Source organism: Tursiops truncatus, chromosome 4 (assembly GCF_011762595.2).
Source record: "Tursiops truncatus isolate mTurTru1 chromosome 4, mTurTru1.mat.Y, whole genome shotgun sequence".
Lineage (NCBI taxonomy): Eukaryota > Metazoa > Chordata > Mammalia > Artiodactyla > Delphinidae > Tursiops > Tursiops truncatus.
Window position 1 is genome coordinate 84,232,806 of NC_047037.1, and position 20,922 is coordinate 84,253,727.

Consider the following 20,922-nt stretch of genomic DNA (forward strand, 5'->3'; position numbering starts at 1 on the left):
ACGTGTGAAGCAGAACAGAGACCATGATACAAAGAAGTTTCTTAAAACACCTCCTTTTCTAGGTTCTCAAGGCGTCCCCTTTAACGAACCAGGCCCACCTCTTTCCCATTCACCTACTGGCTTTCCGTCCTGCCCATCACTCTACCTTTAAGAATATTTCCTGTTCCTTCAACCCAACTTGCACACCTCCGCCCCCCGGCCCTCCTCATTGGGCCGCCAGAGGCCCGTTCACTCTTCACTTTTCCCTCCACCTCCTCCCGCCCTCTAGCAGAGCGCAACGGCGTCTCGGGTTCTGATCGGCTACCACGGCAGCCTCCCCGGGATCGGATTGGTGCCATGAGTGGCAGAGGCGGGACCGCGGTACACCCAGGATAGGCTGTTAGCTAGCCGAGCGGCGGCCGCGGGAGGGGCGGGGGGAGGGGTCGGGAGGGGCGGGGGGAGGGGGGCTGGGAAAGTTGAGGCCGTGCTGCCGCCGGGTCTCCGGCCTTGAAGGCTCGGGCTCGCAGCTGCGGCAGTGGCCGCAGGAAGAGGCGGCGGGGGCGGGGGGAGAGGAGGGCCTGGGCCCGCGCTCCCCCAGCCCCAGAGGAGCAAGCGGCGGCCGCAGACTGAGAGATTCGCCCGGGCGGTCGGACAACCCTGTGGAACCCGCTTGGGATCATGACCCAGGCTGGGGTCGCCGCCGCCGCCGCGGCCGAGCCCACGCAGCCCCGGGGTGAGTGACTGCTCGAGGGGGCCGCTGACAGCCGGGGCGGGGGGCGGGGGCCGGGGCTGCGGGGGCGGCTCCGGGGGGCGGCTCCGGGCTCTGCTCCACCCACCCCTTCCCCGCTCCCGGAGGCGAGGGCTGCGCAAAGTGTGTCTTCCTCCTGGGGACCCCTGCGTGCGGAGCCTAGTGGGGCGCGAGCGCCGAAGGTGCGCGCACCCCTCTTCTCCCCGACCTCCCGGCGCCCGCGTTCCCTGGTGCCAGGCCCGTGGGGGGATCGCGCTGCGTACCGACCCCCGACATGTGCGCGGGGCGAGAAGGGCTCCACGCTGCCCCGAGTGCATAAAGAGCTGGGCATTCAGGTTCATACCGGATGGCCTTTGCCCGCCTCCTTCACCTTTTCCTGTTTCCTTCATTCCCTCTTCTTTCCTTGCCCTCCGATTTTCCTTCGGACCCACTGGTCAGACTCCTGTGACTTGCTTTTTAACTCTGACACCTGTGTCGGAGAGTTAGGCTTGCGTCTTCTTTTTAGAAGCCTTTCTTTTCCTTTCTGAATAGGAACGATTCTCCCATACCCGCTGGCCCCTTCCCCCTCCCCCCACTACGGTTACAGTGGGATATGGTCCTTCGAATTTATTAACTTTATCTGGAGATAAGAGAATGCATAAACCTATATGTGGGATCCCAGCTGATGACTTCCAGCTTACGTTCTCATGCTGTTTTTACTATTAAGTAGATATATTGACCTAACACCACACGAAACTAGACAGTTGTGGGTAACTTAAGTTTGCGGAAAAAAGAGAGTTGCTTACTTATCAAAGTACAGATTTCTTGAATAAACCCTTCCGCGAGTAACAGATTCTGAAGCATATTTGTACCTTTGCTTTTTCTTAAAAAGCAATCAAACAAGTAAACCTGCTTTTTGAAGGATCAACAGGCTGTCATGCACTCTAATCACTTTGATGACTTTTTCCTCCTACACAGGACGCGTGTTTAATGTAGTACAGAGTTGCTGTATGGGATACATTTGGTGTTTCCCTTTATTTGTGAAGTACGTTAAAAGTAATTGTTACAAAATAAGCAAAATACTTTGTAATCATTGCACTAATGAAACCAGGAACAGTATCCTGTCTCAGGAACAGTGTAAAGAAGAACTTAATCTCACGTTTTTCTCTAATCTAAGCAGTATGACTTTTTTATACATAGGTATTACATTCTCTCTATATTTAAAAAAGAAGTTTTATAAAATCCAGATATTCATGCAGCCTAGAACATTCTTTGGAATAAAAGCACCTCATTGCAGGGATTCAAGGGCAGCATAGGATTGAAATGCTATAAATAAAATTACATGAATTTTATTTCATGGAAATAAAATTCTAAAGTTGCAGACTGTGCAGTCAGTGAAATAGGCAGGTAAGAGAAATTGATCTGCTGTTTTCCTATTTTCAGACCTTAGCATTGTCAACAAGGGAAAAGAAACATAAGAAAACTGAGAATGTTTAACTCAAGTTAGGAGATAGGCTTCAACAGGCAATCAACTCAGAATTGTTGCTTATAAACAGAGACTGAATCAAGCTTGGGTCTTAACCATATCTTTCATGTCTTACCTTTTTATCCTCTAACCCAGTGGTTCTCAGTCTGGACTATACAGTAGAATCATCTTATGTACTTTTACATTTTAATGCCCAGACTGCTTGCCCCAGAGAGTCTCTTACTTTTGATGTGGGGTTAACCTCAGCTGTAGGTGTAGTTTTTAAAGCTCCCCAGGTGTTTCAATTCAGCAGTCAGGGTTGAGAACTACTATGTGTCTAGAGCAATGTCCAATCCACTAGGCTTGCCTTCCAGGCTCTTCTAAATTAGGCCTTCACTCATGTGTCCAGCTTTCCCCCCCGCTACTTCCCAGCATGAGCCTCCTTGTGGTCCCACAGATATGCAGTTCAGATCCCTTCTTTTGTTAATGACATTGATCTTTCTCAGCATATGGATGCCCCTCCCTGTGCGCCCTCTCCCCAGTGACAACAGTTCTAACCCTAAACTTTAATGAAGGTTTTCCTGGACAGACCTTTCTCTTCAGTGATTGGCTCCCTTTGAACTTTTAATCCACATATTGTTTAAAAGACTCCCTTTGTGGTTACATCATGTAGTGGTTTAACTTTCTTTTTCTTTAATACATTTATTTATAACTTCTTTTGTATATGTGTTTCATTATTCTCAAACTTAACGGCAAGGAGTATTTTAGTTTTCGCTCTTCTACAATAGTTTGCTGTAGGTTGGATTGATTTGCTTTGAAACCTCCCCACTCTGTTTGCAACCATAGTTTCAGGTTTGATTCCATCCCAGATGTTTCTGTCGTGGTAGCTTCCTCACATCTTAACTCACATTGAATTCATGTATGGATGTCAGTTTCTTCCATGTATTTTCCTGACTTCTTCAGTAGGTTGATGATTTTCTGTGGCCCCATAACAGCTTGTACTTATTTCTGTGTTAACACTAATCACATTGCCGTTGAGTATGTGTTTATCCACCTTCTCCATGAGCCTGCTACCCCTAGAGCAGCCACATTGAGAGCTCCAGGAGGTATGATTTACACTGTATTCTTAAATACCATTGCAGCATGTGGAGCTAGAACCCCGTGAACATAGCAACTGTGTTCTCTTCATCTTTGTACTTCTGGGACCTAACATAGCACTTATTAGTAGGCACTCAAAAAATGTTTGTGAAATGAGTAAATGACTGTTGTGTTATGTATTATGCAAAGATAACCATATACATCTTTAGCATAGGTTGATTTGGCATTAACTGATTTCACTATTAAATATTTTTATGTCCTAGACTCCTATTATGGATTTATTAGGGATTAGTGGAATTTAAGTAATTATGGTTATGATAGATCGCTTAAACATGTAATCATCCTTCCAACATGCATGGAAATATATGCCTTGAGTCTTTTATTCTGAGCTCTGGAAGTCGACTCTTGTTATCTGTAAAATATTTGTGGAACTCTAAGAGAAAAGCTGTTAACTGTTCAATTAGATAATTTTTCTTTTTCTCATTAAATTTTCCATACGGGTACAATTGCACTACTTCAGAAGTCCAGATCTTTTAATTAGATCAGTAGGGCATAATAAATTGCTCCTATTAATGTGCTAATATGCTGTTTTTAATTCAGTTCATCAAGTATTTATTGAGTGTTTACCACGTGTCCAAATACTCTTAGGTGCTAAAGAGAATACAGAAGTAGTAAATGGTGTGGACTCAGCTCTCAAGAAGTTTTTAGACTTATTGGGAGGATTGGAGAGCATCATATCAAATAAGGGACTGAACACAATATTCATTAGCTAATTTAAACGTAAGTACTCAAAATTGATGATGCAGTGATTAATACCATGTAAAATTAAGAAAGACCAGATATTCCTTCAATAGACATTTATTACTCCCGTACTGAGTACTAGTTGCTGAGCATACAATATGGAAGATGTGGTGTCTACCATTTAGAAGCTTACGGTCTAGTGGGAATAGCCAATAAGCATATAGAGTGTATTTCCTGTTAAGATATTGTGGAGTATGTATTATGTCAGGATGTTTGGGACTAACCTGTAGGGATCAGAGAAAGTTTCAAAGAGGATAATTAGGAGTTCCCAGTTGGAAAGTTGATATGAGCATTCCAAACACAGTGATAGGTGCAAAGGCATGGAGATGAGAGAGGGCATTTCTTGATTAAGGAGCTACAAGTAGATTGTCATGGTAGAAAGTGGTACGTTAAAGAGCATGGACTTTGGGGTCAGACATGTGTAGTCAGACATGCAAACCTTTATTCCTGAGGGGTCTGAGCCCTGGCAGACCTTGTCTGTGTAATGTAGCAGTAGTGTGGTAATTTTGCTGCTAGTATTAGTAAATAGAGGTGCCCCAGGGTTCTCCCTGTTCCCACCTATGCTCCCTGTGACTTCCCTTTTGTCTATTACCTGGCTGCATGAGGAGCCCCAGACAGCCTTCCCTCCAAATTAATGAAGCCATTATTGGGTCCCTTGGCAAAAGCGGTCTCCCCTTAGCTACTATAATTTCTTAAACAGCAGAAGCCTGTAGTGAAGGTGACAGGGAGAAGAAATTTGTAGTGTAACCATGAGAGGTACCACTTCTACCTCAACTCCACTTGCAGGATCAATTTCTCTTTGGTTAGAGCAGCAGAAATTGTCTTTGGCTAACCTAAGCAAGAAAGGGGGATTTATGGATAGATACTGGTAAGTTCATGGAAGTGAAGGAAGGTAGAATAATGAAGCCTTGGGAAGACCAGAGAAAGCAGCTTCTAGGATCACATGGGTCTGTGGGGCTAACTCAGCCTCAGCCAGTTTTCCTCCTTGTGCAGAGTCTTGTTGGTCAGCCCTGTGCCCACCCCAGAGGTGAGCCCATGTTTGATAGTCATATCAGACCTCAGGAATCAGAGAGAGAAGCTGTCCAAAGGAAGAGCGAGGTGGTATTGCCAGAAGGCCAAAACCAAGATATTTCCTACAGAGTTCGTAGGATCTGGCAGTGTGGAGATCTTGATGTGTGAGCTTGTTGTAAACAGTTTTAGGAATAAAAGCCATGTAACAGGGAGTTGAAGAGTGAATGGGAAGTGAGGATGAAAGGACAGTGAGTATAAACTACTTGTTCAAGGAGCCTGATGGTGGGAAGGGAGAAGAGACTAGGAACATCTAGAATCTGTGGCAAGGTCAGAAAAGGAAAAAAAAAAATTTTAATCTTTTAAATAGGAAAAAAATGAATAATATATTTTAAAGTAAAAGCACTAATAGGGAAGGAGAAATTAATAATATATGAGAGAAAGGATATATTTTTGTAACAAAATTGCTAAGAAGTGGGAGTGATAGACTCCAGAACAAAGGTAGAAGGTTTAGTGTTAGCTGGAAATATTAGGGAAGGTTTTATAGAAGAGGACGTATTTGCACTGGGCTTTAAAGAGTTAGTAGGATTTGGATAAGCAGAGCAAAGTGGAAAGGTTGTGTCAGTGGGAAAATAGCATAGATTTAGCAAAAAATAAACTAGCTGATAAGGAGCACAGGGAAACATCTGTCTGAATTGGGGAGGAGGGAAGAGTAGATGATGTGATCAGCTATATAACCCTGCTCCTCTGTGTGTTGTACTAGGTAGAAATGGATGAGTGAGCCCTGCAATAAAGAAGGCAATGTGAGGTAGAGTCATGAAAGGTAGGACCCAAGAGTTTGGATTTGATACAGTAGATGTTGGAAAATGGTACTGTAGATTCTGGAGCAGGACAGGCATGTGATAGGATACAGCGCAGTGGAAAGATGAATGAGACATTGGAGTATAAAACCATTGAAGAATAGGGAAAAGGCTGGGAGCAAGAAAGAACCAGAGCTGTGTAAAATGGGGACTCATCTAAGGTGGTAGTAACAAACATGAGAAGAACATTGTGCAACAAACTGATAGGATTCGGTGAGAAGATCTGAAGGTTACTTTTGAGTTTAAAGCCATGTTAAAATTTTGGTGTCGTTGATAAAATGGAGAAATCGGAAATAGGTCTCTTAAGAGGCAAGGCCATTTGACATGTTGCACACAGACTCTTGTTTATTGGTTTTGAAATGAATTGCTCTGAAGAGAGCTTTGCCTAACCAAAGATTTGGAGTAAGATCAGTGTTGAAATGTAGCTTTATTGTAGAAAACATAACAGCTTTTACACAGAAACAATTTGAAACTTTGCAGGGGAAAAGCAAATAGAAAAAAAGCATTCAGCCTTGGAAGTCAAAGTGAGAGAAAGACGAGGATTCATGTTAGAGAAAGATGATGCATAATTGGAGAGAGGAAGACAGCCTGGGAGAGAGAATTTCAAGAAAAGGCAGAGATCAGCAGCCTCAAATCCTGCAGAGAGGAGAAGACCTTTGACTTGGTGAAAAATAGTCCCTGACCTCTAAGAAAGCAGTTTTGGCTAGCAGGAGCAATCAGAAGGCGTACTGCCACGGGCTTTAGAAGAGACTGGCCAGTGAAGGAAAGGTGAGACGTTTCATAGGAAAGGAGGAAAGAAACGGAATGATAGACAGAAAAGGCAGTAAATTCCAGTTTAATATGAGGAAACTCTTTGTATTTTGGAAACAAGAGAGAAATGGTTAAGGAGGGAATATAGTACTAAAGAGGAAAGAATCAAGTATAGAATCTCTCTCCACAGGTGGTGGAATTAGCTTTAGGATGTTCTGGTAGCCTGAAAGGACAGATGTATAGACAGAGGTCTGTTATGATAAATGTAGGATCCAGTTAAGGAACGTGAACCAGATGACCTTCATCTTCCCAGTGAATTAGGGGGGAAATGGAAGAAAGGCAAGTAAAGTGTCTTTAGCTCTTGCTACATACCAGGCACTTTGCTTGATCCGTTAAACGTATTATCATGTAAACTCCTAAGAGTTCTTTGAGGGGTTGGTGATAATCTCCCAATTTTAAATGTGAGGATACTAAGACTTCAAGGAATACTTATTTTTAAAAGCAAATAGCTAGTAAATGTGAACTTTGAGATTTGATCCTCAGTCTGATATCAAAGGCTAGTCTCATTCCACTCTACCATTCATTCATTAATGTCAGGTGAAGAATATGGGGAACTTGAGAGAATCTGTGTTACTGATTACAGTGGCCGTGCCTCACAATCACTTGAGGAACTTTAAAAAGCTCCTGCCTGCTCCTTACGGATTACCCACTATATTAGTCAGGCTTCTCCAGAGAAACAATAGGATGTATGTCACAAGATGAGTCTGGAGCATCTTACAGTGCCAAAAAGTAAGAAAGTACTAAAGAGTGTTAATAGGAAATTTGAGGAGGACAGTTGGTGGAGAAGACTACTACTTTTACAGCTTAAATCCTTCAGAATGATCGGAGTGGTTTAATATAAGGGTGTTTTATTTGTATAATGAAAAAATCCAGTTAAATAACAAGAATAAGAAAATGGGAGAATAAGGACACATCCTTATTAGTGTTGAGAAGCTGGGAAAGGTGTCATCTAAAGACGAAAAACATTGAGGACTTTAGGAGAAATGAAAAGCATATAGGAGCAGCTTGGTGACAAACCTTACAGCATTGAGAAATCTGCAATGTGATACAGGCTTAAAGCAGAAACACTAGAAAAGTGAGTTTTGCCAACACAATTGTGGAAAACCCCAATTCTCAGAGACTTTGAAAAGTTGAGGTTGGTTGTCTTAGTCCATTTTGGTTGTTATAACGAAATACCATAGACTGGGTGGCTTATAAACAACTGAAATTTATTTCTCACAGTTCTGGAGGCTGGGAGTCCAGATCAGGGTGCCAGCATGGTTGGATTCTGGTGAAGGCCTTCTTCTGAGTTGCAGACCGCCTACGTCTTGCTGCATCCTCACAAGGTGGAAGGGGCAAGCGACTTCTCTGGGCCTTGTTTTATAAGGGCACCAATCCCTCATGACCTAATCATCTCCTAAAGGTCCCACCTCTTAATACTGTCACTTTAGGGATTAGGATTTCAGCATATGAATTTGGGGGGGAGGGATGGGGAAAGCAAATATTCAGATGGTAACAATGGTCAAAAGGTAATTAGTTACTGGATTTTAGAACAACTGTACCAGGCCTAATTAGAATAGCTAATTACAGTGTTTACTCTCGAGCTAAGCTACTAGAACTTATTTATATAAATTGGGTGTATCTCCATCTTGGGCTTGAGGGCCAGAGAGAGAATCAGGGTTATACCTCAGAGAACTTCTAAGTGCCCCTGTGAAAGTAGGGTTCCTTCCTTCAGAAGTTACCCATCTAGCTGCTCCCCTCCATCTCTGCATGATTCTCTGGATAGCCAGCACTCTCATAATCAGCATACACTTCCATGATGGGGAGAAGAGTGATATTCACGTATATTAAAGCAGTGGTTGTTAGTGGTGGATGCCCATTAAAAGCACCTAGGGAGCTTTTCTTTTCTTTTCTTTTCTTTTTTTAAAGATGATTTCTACAGTGCATCCAGAGTTGAGAACCACTGTGCTGGGGAAACCAACTTTAGCTATCAGTTCTATTAACCAAGACTCACTAAATATTTAAGGAAAATCAAGAGGGTGAAAGAGGGACACCAAGCTGAACAAACAGAGGAATTGATTTTTGAGAAAACAAATTGAATATAATAGATAAAAGATAATATTTGTTATTCAAAAATAATCCTGAAAGATTTTAGGGAATATAATTTCCATAAAATAACAGTGGGGTGCTATGAAAAAGAAACAAGAACAAGACAGTTTTTGGAAATTGAAAACATGTTTTCTGAAATAAAAACTTTAATAGCAGGCTGAATAGCAGCATGGTTGTAATAGATGACTGAATTAATGAACTAGAAGATCAGACCAAGGAGTTCTTCCAAAATGTGGTACAAAAGAACAAAGAAGAAAACTATGAGCTGTTGGACATGCAATATATATCTAGGAGGAGAACTAATACTCTAGAACTAAAATTCTGCACAATTTCAGTAAGTCTTTGGCAGAGGGGAGATGGTGGGCATTTGGTGGGTAAGAATTAGAGTGTGTTAAAACTTCTGTAGTGGTAGAAGAGGAGACCATAGATACTGTTTTTAATAGGAAGAAAATTTGTTTAAATTTAATATTAGTATATCTTAAGTTATTGATATGTGATTCCTTTTCTGTCAGCTTTATCCTCTCAGCTTTGCTTTTCTTTGTGTGTCAGTTTCATCCTCAGACTGGCTTCCCTCTTTTGCAAGATGTCTGCAAGTTCAGTATTTGGAATTACCTGCTTTCTCTTTAAATTGGAGAGAGAAAGGGCACAGCTACCCACATCATCAAAGAAAAGTCCTGAGCTTTGCTTTGATTGGATAGGTCAGAGACCAGTCACTGTTGTCAGAAAAAAAATCATTTGCCAAGACCTGCCAAGGCCTACTACTGAAGCACAAGGGCTGTGCTGGGGAGGGGTACATACCTAAGTGAAAATTGGGGAAGTTCATGGAGTGGAGAGGAGAAAATGTCTAACAAATGTCCACTACAGTATGTTTCTTAAAATTGTTAAGGATATTTATGAATAGAATAGATATAGAAGGAAAGAAGATATTGAGGAAAATAAACAAAAAGCCAGCCAAGGAAAAATAAAAACTTAGTGGAGGAGGGAAGAGAAAAAAAGTGAAATATGACCAAATGTAGCAATAGTTACAATAAATGTGACTGTAATACATTCTCTTTTTTTTTTAAAAAAGCTCTTAAATTATGTAGAAACAAATCTCCAGGTTTGTGTTATTTTAGACAAATATAAACAAAATAATGCAGAAAGGTTAAAAATAAAATACACACATACATACTCCAGGCAAATGTTGAATGGAAGAAAATGCATAGTAACTTGTTATCAAAATTTAATTCCAGACAACAAACATTTAATTTAAAATAGTTGATAAAACTTTATACCTAAGGAGCTAAAAATACACACTCTTCTCAAATACTCATATAACACTTAACAAAAATATATCATGTAACAGGGCTACACAGAAAATCTCAAATTCTGAAAATTGAAAATTTTTTATTGCCAGTTGTAATGCAAGGAAATAGTTCCCCCCCCTCCTCGCTCACTCTCTCACTCTCTCACTCTCTCACTCTCTCACTCTCTCTCTCTCTCTCTCTCACACACACACACACTCTTAACAAAAGTGGAACCAAAAAGAAGAAATATAACTTCTTGGAAAGCTTTTTACTTTACCTAAGTTTGAAGAGGATATAAAAGTTGAAATTACAAAGAAGAAAAAGTCAAGGTAATAAAAACAAGCAAATCATGGAAAAAAGAAATATAAATGATTTATAACATATGAAAGGGTATTCAGCCTCATTAGTCCTCAAGGAGATGCAAGTTAAGCAATAATAAGATATTTTGTGTTGCTTTGGACTGAAAAATTTAAAAAATGTTGATTATACCCTTTTTTTGTCAGCATTGTTTTTAATAGCAAACAAAACAAAACAAAACCCAGAAGTAAAAAAGGAAGAGGGATAACAACATTGTAAATCAACTATACTCCAATAAAAATTTTTAAAATAAAATAAATAAAAAAGAAAGAGGGATAAAGAGTATTCATCAGTGGGTAACAGCTAAATAAATGATGGCTCATCCATGTTACACAATGCTATGCAGGTATGAAAAAGAGTAAGTTAAATTGATATGTACTTACTGGAAGGATGTCCATAATGTATTTCAAAGTAAAAATAAAGCATATTGCAGAGTGACATAGAGCATGATTTAATTTTTATAAAAAAAGTTGTGCATGTGATAATGCATATATGTAAATAACTGTAGAAAGATCAAGAAAATTGATCTCAAATTTGATTACCAACTGGGAGAGGGTAGAATGAATAGGTGGTAATGGGGACTTTGATTTTCCTCCTTGAAAAAAGGGATATGGTTAGGGGTAATGTTTATTTTTTTGTTTTTCAGTATAGCATTTAAAAAATAATTTAATATTTAAGTGAAACTGTATACTGTTTAGAAATTAATAACTTGAAAATATTACCTGTCAAAATTTATGGGCTGTGGACAAAGTTGTACCTTGAGGAAATATTATAGCCTTAAATGCATTTATTAGAAAGACAAAAATTAATTCATAATGCATACATGTGGCAAAAATTAAAATTGCATTTGAAGATATACACTAGGTCTCCTGTGTACTGTGTCCCCCATTTCCCTTCCTCAAAGACAGTCCTTCCAGAGAAATTCTGTGCATCATTTATTAACATATGTTCTCCTCCCCATCCCAAAGGATAGGTATTCTATACAAGTTTACTTGTAACATTTATTTATTTATCAATATTTATTTATTTATTGACTTATTTGCTAGGGCTGCCATAACAAAATACACAGGCTGGATGGCTTAAACAAGAAAAATTAATTTTCTTAAAGTTCTTGAGGCTCAAAATCCAAGATTAAGGTGTTAGCAGGTATAGTTTCTTCTGAAGCCTCTCCTTGGCTTGTAGATGGTTGCTTTCTCCTCACGTGGTCCTCCCTATGTCTGTGTGGTCTGCATTCTAATCTCCTTTTCTTATACGGACACCAGTCATCTTGGATTAGGGCCTACCCTAATGACCCCATTTTAACTTAATTACCTCTTTAAAGATCCTATCCTCAAATACAGTCACATTCTGAAGTATTGGGCAGTAGGACTTCAACATGTGAATTTGGGGGAGATACAATACATAACAAATAAATAGGTAAATAAATAAATTTGACTATCAGTACATATAACTACATTGTATGGGTGGAGCTATTAGGTTGAGTGAGAGGCCCGCGTACCGCAAACAAAACAAAACAAAACAAAACCATTTTTTTATACAGTTTACTTGTGTAGCTTAAAAATAAAAATTTAAAACTGCATTCAGCAAATTACTATGCCCTTGGCTTATTTCTTTTTCTTGAAATATAGTTTCACTCAACTGCCCAGTAAAAGCAGGACTTCATTATTTCATATTCTTATATATGTCATAGCATCTCAAGGTTGACATTTATGAAAACTCCGTGACTGATTGCACCGAACATGATGGTGGGAGCCAATAGACATTGTTAAAGGACGTAATATTTCTTTAACGGCAGAGAAAATTAGAACTTCTGATAGCAGTTACAGAAAGCAGAAGACAACACAGCACACTCATAAACAGCTCCTCAAGTTCCCACCAAGATGGAAAGCAGCTGCTGAAACCACATGCATAGAAGAAGGATTCTTTTGGGTGTGAAAAGCACCCCTGTGCTATTCCCACTATTAATACATATATGCCAGATTTCAAGATTTAATGAGTTGAACCCCGTAGACCAGGTAGGAGGTTATTAACCTAAAATGCTGGAGAAGATAAATGCAAATTGTAGCTCATCTAGCAAAATACAGAGAGCAAAGGTGCCTCAAAGCACTAAATAAGATGATAGCATACGTATATCCAAGATACTAAACGTAAATGCTGTAATCACAATTTTGAATGACATGGAGAAATGCCCACCTTAAGTAAAAAACAGAACATAGCATCGCCTATGGCCTAACATTTTAATGACTGTGACCCAGACCAGGAATTAATGCTTAATTGCGTTGTAATTTCCATGGATCATATTCTAGTTCAGTAGTGTAAATCATTTTGATTGGAGAGAACTAAGGATTTATTATAGATCTCATATAAAGAAATGGAACATATTTTAAAATTGCATATCTACATAGCCACTCTTAAAACATTTTAAGTAACTGTAAAATGCTTAGGAATGCGTTAAACAGCAGCAAGACAAATACCGAGATTGAAAAGATCTTTCTCAACCCATGGACAAATGATGTTTAAGGAATGTGCCATAAAATATTTTCAATTAAGACACTTTAATTCCAGCTTGAAATTTTTATAAGAATTAGGTTTTTCTCTTCATAGTATCTAAAGACACAATTAAAATTAACCTTTACCACTAATTTGCTTCTTGGTGGGAAGAAAATGCAACTTGCCACTGAAAGTTAAACTAAATCTTCTCTTAAATAAATGCCAGTACTTTTTGGTGGCTTCACATTTTCCCTGTGTTAGGGAAATTGGGGATGACTGGTAACTAAGTAGAATTTTGAAATTATATGCTGAAAGAAAGCAGATGTACAAAGTGATGAAAAAGGTGAATGGGTAGAGTTTCAAATTACCCAAAGAGACTTCTATCAAACAGTTTTTTTTTAATTTAAAATCTTGATTGAGACATAATTCACATACCATGAAGTTTACCATTTAAAGAGTAATTCAATGGTTTTTAGTATGTTTACGGAGTTGTGCAACCATCACCGTTATCTAATTTTAGAACATTTCATCATCCCCCGAAGACCCCCCACCACCACCTTCTTCATTAGCATTCACTCCCCATCCTTCTCAACCCCTGGCAACTACTTTCTTTCTCTATGGGTTTACCTGTTGTGGACATTTCTTATAAATGGAATAAATAAAGGTCACAATATGTGACATTTTGTGTCAGACTTCTTTCATTTAATATAATGTTTATAATATAAAGGATCACCCATGCTGTAGCATGTATCAGTACTTACGTCTTTTTATTGCTGAACAATATTCCACTGTGTGGATATATCACATTTTATTTACTTGTCACTTGAGGACATTTCGCTTGTTCCAACTCTTAAACTATTATCAACATTGCTGCTACAGATATCCATGTACAAGTTTTTGTGTGAACATGTGTTTTCAATTCTCTTGGGTATATACCTAGGTGGAATTGCTGGATTATGTGGCAACTCTGTGTTTAACTATTTGAGGAACTGCCAGACTGTTTTCCAAAGTGACCACACCATTTTACATTCCCACCAGCAATGTATGAGGTAGTAGCACACTCCTGAATGTATACATATATTTTTTCCAGCTTTATTGAGGTATGATTGACAAATAAAAATTATATATATTTAAGGTATATAACATAATGCTTTGATATAAGTGTACGTTGTGAAATGATTACCATAGTCAAGCTAATTAACATATCTGTCACCTCACATAGCTACCGTTTGTGGTGAGAACAATTAAGATTTTCTCTCAGCAAATTTCAAATATACAATACCTTATATTAACTATAGTCACCATGCTGTACATTAGGTCTTCAGAACTTTCTCAGTGTATAACTGATTGTACACTTTGACCATTTCCTCCACCCCCTGGCCCCTGGTAACAACAATTTTACCCTCTGTTACTATGAGTTCGACTTTTTTAGTTTCCACATATAAGTGAGATCATACAGTGTTTGTTTGTGTCTGGGTTATTTCATTTAGCATAATGTCCTTCAGGCTGATCCATGTTGTTACAAGTGTCAGGATTTCCCTTTTTTTAAGGCCAAATGATATATACATACACATATATATATCACATACAATATACAAAATAATACATTCATATAGTACAGTATTTTCCTTACCCATTCATCTGTCAATGGACACTTAGGTTGTTTCCATATCTTGGATACTGTGGATGATGCTGCAATGAATGGAGTACAGATATTTCTTTGAGATAGTGATTTATTTCCTTTGGATATATACCCAGAAGTGTGATGCTGGAACATATGGTAGTTCTATTTTTAATTTTTTGAGGAACCTCCATGCTGTTTTCCATAATGGCTGTACCAGTTTATGTTTCCACCAACAGTGCAAGAGGGTTCCCTTTTCTCCACACCCTCACCAACAGTCTTTCGACTTTTTGATAATAGCCATTCTAACAGGTGTGAAATGAGATCTCTTTGTGGTTTTGATTTGCATTTACCTGATGATTAGATGTTGAGCATCTTTTCACATACCTGTTGGTCATTTGTATGTCTTCTTTGGAAATATATATTCTTCTTTGAATATATATATATATATATATATATATATATATATATATTTATTTATTTATATGGACCATTTTAAAAGTCTTTATTGAATTTGTTACAGTAGTGTTTGTTTTATGTTTTGATTTTCTGGCCACAAGGCATGTGGGATCTTAGCTCCCCGACCAGAGATCGAGCCTGCACCCCCTGCATTGGAAGACAAAGTCTTAAACCACCAGACTGCCAGGGAAATCCCTGAATATATACTTTTAAAAGAAACTTCAGGGAATTAAGTGGCAGTGACCTCAAAAGAGCCTTTTGAGATGCTGGTAATGTTCTGTATATTGATCAGAGTGGTGGTTACATAGTTGTATTCATGTATAAAAACGCATGAGGAGTTCTCTGGCGGCCTAGTGGTTAGGATCACAGGCTTTCACCGCCGTGGCCTCCAAAAAAGCATGGAGCAGTGAACTTAAGTTAGTGACTTACTGTACGTAAGTTATATTACCAATAAAAAAGAAAAAATATCCTAACTGCATTGTCCTTTTTTCTATTTTACTGTAGACCGGGGGGACTTCATTTTACTTCAGACCAGTGGTGCTAGGCTAGTTTCTTGGATTGCTATTCAAGAACCACTGATTTTAAGGTAAAATCTGAACACATTCACTAGGCATAGAAAATTCCTTTACAGTCTGGTCCAGGTTCTCTTTCTGCCCTTCACACCCCCGGCCCTCGGCAGTGAATGTGCGGAGTCCTAACCACTGGACCACCAGGGAATTCCCTAAACTCACTTTTAAAAAGTTTTTATTTTAAAAATAATTATAGACTCAAAGGAAGATACAAACACAGTACAAAGAGTCCATGTGCTCTTCACCCCGCTTCACCCAAAGGTGACATCTTTTATAAATGTAGGACAATACCAAAACCAGGAAGCTGACATTCATTAACCTATCTTTTAGTTCATCTTTCACCTTCTAACTTATTTTTTACATTCCCCGTGTTGTCCAGTACAGTAGCCACTAGCCACAAGTAGCTATTTAAATTACTTAAAAATATAGAAAATGAAAAATTTTATTCCATGGTCTCACTAGCCCCATTTCAAGCACTTAATAGCCACGTGTGACTAGTGGTGACCATATGGAAAGTAGATTTTCCACTGCACAAAGCTTTTTTGGAAAGCCTTGATCTAGACTGTATTCATCTTTATTTCTGCAATTGCTAGGCAGTGTACATACTCAATCCATACTTGAACAGTTGAGTCTAGACCTACCCTCTTTTACACATGAAAAAACTTAGGCCCTGGGTTATGGTAAATAAAATGGAATATAGCTATTGAGTAGCAAATCTGAGACAGAGCTCGGGTTTCCTAAATCCAAGTTCACTGGTCTTTCCAAGTGGACCCTAATGTGTAAGCTCACCAATTTGTATCAGTTTTAGAGGAAGGAGTGTTAAAGTAATGTAATACTTTCTAACTTTGGGGTGTATAAGAATCAACAGGAAGCTTGTTAGAACTGCATATTCCTGGACCTCTCCCTCCCATGATTCTGATACATTAGGTCTGGGGTGGGGTGTAGGAATCTATATTTTAAACATAAGCTTAATCAAGACTGTGTGGTGATAATATAAGGATAGATCAGAATATAGAGCAACAGAATAGAGAGCCTAGAAACAGAACTGCACTGTTACAGATATTTGACTTTTAACAAAGATGCCATTGAAGAAAGGAAATCTTTTCAAGCAATGGTGTTGGAACAACTAAATATCCGTATGAAAGACAAAGAACTTTGACCCCTACCTCATGCCATAAATAATATGGATCATTGACCTAAATATTATAATTAATTAGTAATTAATTTATAATTATAAACTTTCTAGAAGCAACCATAGGAGAATATCTTTGGGATGGGTAAAGGTTTTTTGGCCAGGACACAAAAAGAAATAATCATAAAAGAAAAAATTGAGGGGCTTCCCTGGTGGCGCAGTGGTTGAGAGTCCGCCTGCCGATGCAGGGGACACGGGTTTGTGCCCTGGTCCGGGAGGATCCCACATGCCGTGGTGCGGCTGGGTCCGTGAGCCATGGCCACTGGGCCTGCGTGTCCGGAGGCTGTGCTCCGCAGCGGGAGAGGCCACAGCAGTGAGAGGCCCGCGTACCGCAAAAAAAAAAAAAATGATAAGAAAAAGTGATGTTATATTTCATCAAGAATTTTGCTCACCAAAAGGCACATTTAAGAAAATACATAGGCAGGGACTTCCCTGGCAGTCTAGTGGTTAAGACTCCTTGCTTCCTGTGCAGGGAGCACAGGTTCCATCCCTGGGTGGGGAACTGAGATCCCACGTGCCCTGAGGTGGAGCCAAAAAATCAAATCAAATCAAATCAGAGAATCAATGAACTTGAAGAGAGAAAAAAAGAAAATAAGAAAAAGCATAGGCAAGCCACGTAATAGGAGAAAGTGTTTGCAAAATATATTTCAGACAAAGGACAGGTGTCCAGAAGATATATCAGTTAATAACTCAGAATATATAAAGACTTCCTATTAATCAATAATAAAAAGATAAACAGTCCAATTAAAAAACTGGTTAAAGATATGAACACACAAAAGAAGATCTACAAATGGTCTTAATAGGCACATAAAAAGCATTCAAGGGAATTCCGTGGCGGTCCAGTGGTTCGGACACTACGCTTCCACTGCAGGGGGCATGGGCTGGATCCCTGGTTGGGGAACTAAGATGCTGCAAGCTGCGTGATGCAGCAAAAGAAAAAGAAGCATTCAATATCATTAGTCATGAAGAAGTGCAAATTAAAGTATAATGGGATACCGCAATATACTCACCAGCATGGCTAAAATTAACAGGCTGACAAAACCCAGTACTGGCGAGGCTGTGGAGCAACGAGCAATTCTTCTACATCGTGGGCGGTGCAAAATGGTACTATCACTCTGGAGAAAGTGTGACATCTCTTGGGTAAATACCTAGGAGTGGAACTTAAGGGAACGTGATAAACAATTATACTTGTAGGTATTTACCAAGAGAAATGAAAGACTATATCCACAAAGAGACTTACACAACAGTGTTCTTGGGTAGCAACCTTATTCATAGTAGCCAAAACATGGAAACAGTCCAGGTGGCCATGAACAGAAAAATGAATGAACAAATTGGGTTATAAATTCACACACAATTATATATTCATACTCAGGAGTAAAGAGGAACAAACTACAAATGAATTTTAACATGTTGAGTAAAAGTTTGAAACAGTAGCATTCTCAGTTAATACATTATAAAGCTCTGTGGTGAAAAAAATGAGAAGGCTGGTCACCTCTCTGGGAGTAGGGGGAAGGCACTGATTAGGAAGGGTCATGAGAGAACTTTCTCTGATGATAATAATGTTCTGTACCTTGCTAGGGGTTGTGTCACACAGGTGTATGCATTTGTCAGAACTCTCTGAATGTTACACTAAAATCTGTGCATTTGACTAATATGTAAGCTTTACCCTGAGGGGAACAAAAGTTTTAAAAGATGTAATTTTGATGCAGGTGATCTGAAGGCCACACTTTGAGAACCACTGGGTTTGACTGATTTCAGAAATAATTCTTTCTTACCGTGAAAAACAGTAATCCATAGATTACTAATGTAACGTTTTGACAATTTTCAAAAATTCATGGCACTTTAAATATTTTAAAGGGTATATTTGTATTTAATTACATAAATATTGTATTAAAAGTGCCATTTCCTTATTAGTAGGTTAATTAATAAGTGGACAAGGAATTATGACAATATTATATAGTTCTTCGTGCCAGTAAATGTTCTTTTTCAGTGTAAGGAATGCAATTTTAATATCAGGAGGTAATGGACATGGAAATAATTTTGCACTGAATTAGATTAATTGAATTGGTTAAAATGTGCTTTGAGATGGGTATTTATAGTGACATTTGGTAAACTGGATGATTTTGGTTTGCCGTTATATTCCTCTTTCAGTAAACTACTGGCTTTCACCACAGTGAAGTTTATTGAATGTGTTTACTTATGTGATAGGCCTCTAGTGTCATTTACTTTAAGATTCGAGATGTTAAAAAAAATTAAAACTTTTACTTCATGTATCTTAATTGTAACATGAATCTGCAGACTTGCAAAAGGGCTACAGGGGAACAACTGGAACTGTGATATTAATGACCAAATGCTGACTCATGTGGGTATGAGGCAAATCTGACCTTACTGGTTTATAGGTAAAATTATCTGGTCAACTCTCATACCACATCCCAAACAATCTCTCCTGCAGTAGAGTATTGGTCAGGTCCCTGAAATTTCACCAAGATACCTGCCAGCTGTGCTTTCAAATTGTCCTGATAAGAACCACCTGGGGGCACTCATTAAATTTCAGATCCCTCCATCAGAGATTTGAATTCCTTCCTTAGAGATTGATTCAGTGGGTCTGGGATGGGCTGAGAATCTGTATTTTTAAACTACTACCTTCAGATGATCAGGAATGTTTAGGAAATATTGCCCTAAAGAGGAGCTAAGTTTGTCCAAAAAAAAAAAGAGAAGGGCTTCCCTGGTGGCGCAGTGGTTGAGAGTCTGCCTGCCGATGCAGGGGACACGGGTACGTGCCCTGGTCCCGGAAGATCCCACATGCTGCGGAGCGGCCGGGCCCGTGAGGCCTGGCCCGCGTACCGCAAAAAAAAAAAGAAGAAAAGAAAAAGAAAAAAATCACCCAGAGACCTTGTTGAAAATACAGATTCCTGGGCCCTACCTAGCACTTCTCATTTGTCTGGGATGAAGCCCCCATATGTCTGCTTTTTTTTTTTTTGGCCATGCTGCAAGGCTTGTGGGCTCTTCGTTCCCCGGCCAGGGACTGAACCCAGGCCCTGGCAGTGAAAGTGCTGAGTCCTAACCAGTGGATCACCAGGGAATTCCCCTCCCCATATTTGCATTTTTTAAGAGCACAGACAATGTGCAGATGTGAGGGCTGTCTTCCTGGTGCCTTAGTGGTAGGTCCTCGAGTAAGTTTTCAGTCATTCGCACAAGAGAGAATGGGGAAGTAGGAGATTGAAGGAAAGATAATTTTAGAATTGAGGACAGCAGAGGGCAAGGAACACTGAGCATGCATGAGAAAGGGGAGAATCACCTCCTGGAGACTGTCCAGTGGTTGCTGTGCTACCATCTTTGTGCAGGGCGGAGCACTCATAACCCACGGGGAAGTGACTTTTGAAAGCAACCAGGTTCATTAACTTTTGAGAGGTGGGGAGAATTCAGGATCATTCTGTATGCCACAGAAAATCTGCCTGTCTGCTCTAGGTTGCTAGTCCTTGTTTTCCATGCTGCTAATGGAAACCTATAAACATTCACTGATTTTTCTCTTGTGTAGTAAGAAGAAAACATAACTTATAGACCATCTTCTGGCAGAAGATGATAGATTTGGATCAGAAACGGGAGGCGTTGGAAGCCAGGAATCAAAAGTGAAGAAATTCTGCAAGCCCTTGGGTGAGAAAGGTGACAGGGATTGATTTATTTACTCACGTGTCCCGCATTGTCAGTCTGTGGTTATCTAATGTGAACTTGTTTTTTAGGCTGATCTGGACCTTCATAAATGTTAGGGAGAAGGTTGGAATAAGCTGCTGGAAATGGGTCTAGAGCACACATTTCTCCTCAGGCTGCTTCAGTTAGTACTTTTCTGTCAGCACCTTGTCTGCATCTACTTCTTTCTTTCCCAGGACCCTTCCCCCTCCTTTCTAGAGCTAAAGCCTTAACCTGAAATACCTCATTAATATCCATGGCCAATGTTGATTAAATTCTTACTCCAGCTAGGCACCATGCTGTTGTCCTCTCCCTGCATTATTTCATCATTCCTTTCTTGAAACAGCCCAATAATCTAGATACTGTGATTATGATCCACTTTCGAGATGAAGCATCTGAGGTTCCAAGACGTTACATAACTTGCC

General features: G+C 39.5%; 1 protein-coding gene across 3 annotated transcripts in view; it reads left to right on the forward strand.

Moving 5' to 3' along the window:
* Nucleotides 1-457: 457 nt before the first annotated feature.
* Nucleotides 458-20,922, forward strand: part of USF3 (upstream transcription factor family member 3) — a 48,146-nt gene continuing 27,681 nt past the window's right edge. The window contains exons 1-2 of one of the 3 annotated variants that reach the window (XM_073804219.1): nt 458-712; nt 3,918-20,464. The gene's annotated coding sequence lies outside the window, so the exon portion shown is untranslated. Of the gene's footprint in view, nt 713-3,917; nt 20,474-20,922 lie in introns of all 3 variants that reach the window. The other 2 variants (XM_019923099.3, XM_019923098.3) reach the window with 2 other exon arrangements.